The 4,393-nt window shown below is 35.9% G+C and overlaps 1 long non-coding RNA gene across 1 annotated transcript; it reads left to right on the top strand.

Annotated features, from left to right (window-relative positions):
- Positions 1-325: 325 nt before the first annotated feature.
- On the top strand, positions 326-2,253 carry LOC120883275. Its single transcript, XR_005725723.1, has 2 exons — positions 326-367; positions 2,166-2,253. It is a non-coding gene; the product is annotated as an uncharacterized LOC120883275 (long non-coding RNA).
- The last annotated feature ends 2,140 nt before the right edge of the window (positions 2,254-4,393 follow it).

Genomic DNA, 4,393 nt, shown 5'->3' with positions numbered 1-4,393 from the left:
TTAAAAAGAATACATTTGAATCAGTCCTGATGAGATGGATGAAACTGGAGCCGATTATACAGAGTGAAGTAAGCCAGAAAGAAAAACACCAATACAGTATACTAACACATATATATGGAATTTAGAAAGATGGCAATGATGACCCTGTATGCAGGACAGCAAAAAAGACACAGATGTGTATAGCGGACTTTTGGACTCAGTGGGAGAGGGAGAGGGTGAGATGATCTGGGAGAATGGCATTGAAACATGTATAATATCATGTAAGAATCGAATTGCCAGTCTATGTCCGATGCAGGATATGGCATGCTTGGGGCTGGTACGCAGGGATGACCCAGAGAGATGTTGTGGGGAGAGGGGTGGGAGGGGGGTTCATGTTTGGGAACGCATGTACACCCGTGGTGGATTCATGTCAATGTATGGCAAAACCAATACAGAATTGTAAAGTAAAATAAAAAATAAATTTAAAAAATAAAAATAAAAAAATAAATTAAAAAAAAAGAGAAATATACCATGTTCATGGATTGGAAGAATCAATATAGTGAAAATGAGTATACTACCCAAAGCAATCTACAGATTCAATGCTATCCCTATCAAGCTACCAGGGGTATTTTTCACAGAACTAGAACAAATAATTTCACAATTTGTATGGAAATACGAAAAACCTTGAATACCAAAGGAATCTTGAGAAAGAAGAATGGAACTGGAGAAATCAACCTGCCTGACTTCAGACCCTACTAAAAAGCCACAGTCACCAAGACCGTATGGTACTGGCACAAAGACAGAAATATAGATCAATGGAACAAAATAGAAAGTCCAGAGATAAATCCACACACATAAGGACACCTTATCTTTGATAAAGGAGGCAAGAATATACAATGGATTAAAAACAATCTCTTTAACAAGTGGTGCTGGGAAAACTGGTCAACCACTTATAAAAGAATGAAACTAGATCACTTTCTAACACCACATACAAAAATAAACTCAAAACGGATTAAAGATCTAAATGTAAGACCAGAAACTATAAAACTCCTAGAGGACAACATAGGCAAAACATTTTCTGACATAAATCACAGCAGAATCCTCTATAATCCACCTCCCAGAATACTGGAAATGAAAGCAAAAATAAACAAATGGGATCTAATTAAAATTTAAAGCTTCTGTACAACAAAGGAAAATATAAGCAAGGTGAAAAGAAAGCCTTCTGAATGGGAGAAAATAATACCAAATGAAGCAATGGACAAACAACTAATCTCAAAAATATACAAGCAACACCTGCAGCTCAATTCCAGAAAAATAAACGACCCAATCAAAAAATGGGCCAAAGAACTAAATAGAAATTTCTCCAAAGAAGACATACGGATGGCTAACAAACACATGAAAAGATGCTCAACATCACTCATTATGAAAGAAATGCAGATCAAGACCACAATGAGGTACCAGTTCACACCAGTCAGAATGGCTGTGATCCAAAAAGTCTTCAAACAATAAATGCTGGAGAGGATGTGGAGAAAAGGGAACCCTCTTACACTGTTGGTGGGAATGCAAACTAGTACAGCCACTAAGGAGAACAGTGTGGAGATTCCTTAAAAAATTGCAAATAGAACTACCTTACGACCCAGCAATCCCACTGCTGGGCATACACACTGAGAAAACCAGAATAGAAAGAGACACATATACCCCAATGTTCATCGCAGCACTGTTTATAATAACCAGGACATGGAAGCAACCTAGATGTCCATCAGCAGATGAATGGATAAGAAAGCTGTGGTACATATACAAAATGGAGTATTACTCAGCTATTAAATAGAATACATTTGAATCAGTCCTGATGAGATGGATGAAACTGGAGCCAATTATACAGAGTGAAGTAAGCCTGAAAGAAAAACACCAATACAGTATACTAACACATATATATGGAATTTAGAAAGATGGTAATGATGACCCTGTATGCGAGACAGCAAAAGAGACACAGATGTGTAGAGCGGATTTTTGGACTCTGAGAGAGAGGGAGAGGGTGGGATGATTTGGGAGAATGGCATTGAAACATGTATACTATCATGTAAGAAACAAATTGCCAGTCTATGTTCGATGCAGGATGCAGGATGCTTGGGGCTGGTACACAGGGATGATCCGGAGGGATAATGTGGGGTGTGAGGTAGGAGGAGGATTCATGTTTGGGAGTTCATGTACACCCGTGGTGGATTCATGTCAATGTATGGCAAAACCAAAACAGTATTGTAAAGTAATATAAAGTAAAAATATTTTTTTAAAGTCAATTTCACTTAAAATATTCAACTATTTCTTTTTATATACTGTCACTTTATTAATAAATATATCTACCAAATGAAGCTTAAATAAAGCAGCACAAAATACGTTATATTGCACTGTTTCCCTTTGAAACTTTTTGTCAAATGTAAGGTGTTTTCAGTGTAGGTTTCAGTGACTTGAGTACTCAATTAAATATATGACCTATATAATCCACTTATTATTTTAGGATTATTATTATCTTTACAAAAAGTTTCTTTTTGTTGTCCAGTAGAGCTATAGCCTTATATGAAGAACCTCACAGAGATATTGGTATACAAAATCCATTACAAGGTCTAACATATATAGCTTATTACTTATTAACATATATAACTTAAAATAAAAGAAGTTTATTTAGGAAAATAAATAATAAATGTTATAAGATGGGGAAATATAGACATTAGGCACATTTAGAAGTTAGACACAAAAGGCTACAATCTGATTAGTCTGAATTAAAAGTTATGACTATTTGGAGAACTTTGCAGTATTGAAACATCTTATGATCACATTGCTATTATAAAATTATAAAATATGAAATAAATTAGAGTCATACAGGAGCTCCTAAACTTAATCTGCTAAGATTAATCTGCTGGATCATAGAAAAAGCAAGAGAATTCCAGAAAAATATCTATTTCTGTTCTTGAATACCCTAAAGACTTTGACTGTGTGGATAACAACAAACTCAAAAATTCTTAAAGAGATGGGAATATCAGACCACCTTACCTGCCTCCTGAGAAACTTGTATGCATATCAAGAAGCAACAACTAGAACAGTACATCCAACAACAAACTGGTTCCAAATTGGGAAAGGAGTATATCAAGACTATGTATTGTCACCCTGCTTATATAACTTCTAAGCAGAGTATATCATGAGAAACGCTGGGCTGGATGAAGCACAAATAGAATCAAAGATTGCCAGGAGAAATAGCAATAACCTCAGATTTGCAATGACACCACTCTTATGGCAGAAAGCAGAGAAGAACTAAAGAGTCACTTGATGAAAGTGAAAGAGGAGAGTGAAAATGCTAGCTTAAAACAACATTCAGAAAACTAAGATCATGGCATTTGGTCCCATCACTTCATGGCAAATAGATGGGGAAACAGTGGAAACAGTGACAGACTTTGTTTTCTTCGGCTCCAAAATCAGTGAAGATAATGACTGCAGCCATGAAATTAAAAGACATTTCCTCCTTGGAAGAAAAGTTATGACCAACTTAGACAGCATATTAAAAAGCAAAGACATTACTTTGCCGACAAACGTCCATCTAGTCAAAGCTATGATTTTTCCAGTTGTCATGTATGGATCTGAGAGTTGGATCCTAAAGAAGGCTGAGCGCCAAAGAATGATGCTTTTGAACTGGTGTTGAAGAAGACTTCTGAGAGTCCCTTGGACTCCAAGGAGATCAAACCAGTCAATCCTAAAGGAAATCAACCCTGAATATTCCTTGGAAGGACTGATACTGAAACTGAAATTCCAATACTTTGGCCACCTGATGCAAAGAGACAACTCATTAGGAAAAACCCTGATGCTGGGAATGATTGAAGACAGGAGGAGAAGGGGACAACAGAGGTCGAGATGATTGTATTGCACCACTGACTCAATGGACATGAATTTGAGCAAGCTCTGGACATTGGTGAAGGACAGGGAAGCCTAGCATGTGCTACAGTGGGGTTGCAAACAGTCGGACGTGACTGAGCAACTGAACAATAGCAAAGGTTAATCTTACTGTCAAAATTAACTTTACTAATATATCACTTCTCGATGTTTTGGCTAAGATCAAGTGTACTTTACTAATCCAGAAAACATTTCTTCATTTTGAGTCATTGACTCATAACTCAGAAAACCTTTTATTCTTCATTATATAAACACTTTGTGGTGATATAAAATACTGTATACAGAAATTGACAACAATGATTATACTTTTAAACATTACTTTTTAAAGTACCTAATAAGATTAATAATTTTTTTTCTTTCTTTAATTTTGTTTTTAATTGGAGAATAATTGCTCTACAATATTGTGTTGGTTTCTGATGTACATCAGAATGAATCAACCAGGACTAGACACATGTCCCCTCTTTTTTAAACCTCC

Source organism: Oryx dammah, unplaced genomic scaffold, assembly GCF_014754425.2.
Source record: "Oryx dammah isolate SB20612 unplaced genomic scaffold, SCBI_Odam_1.1 HiC_scaffold_24, whole genome shotgun sequence".
In the NCBI taxonomy this organism is placed as follows: Eukaryota; Metazoa; Chordata; class Mammalia; order Artiodactyla; family Bovidae; genus Oryx; species Oryx dammah.
Note: the sequence above shows the minus strand (reverse complement) of the source record. Positions and strands in the feature narration are given on the sequence as shown.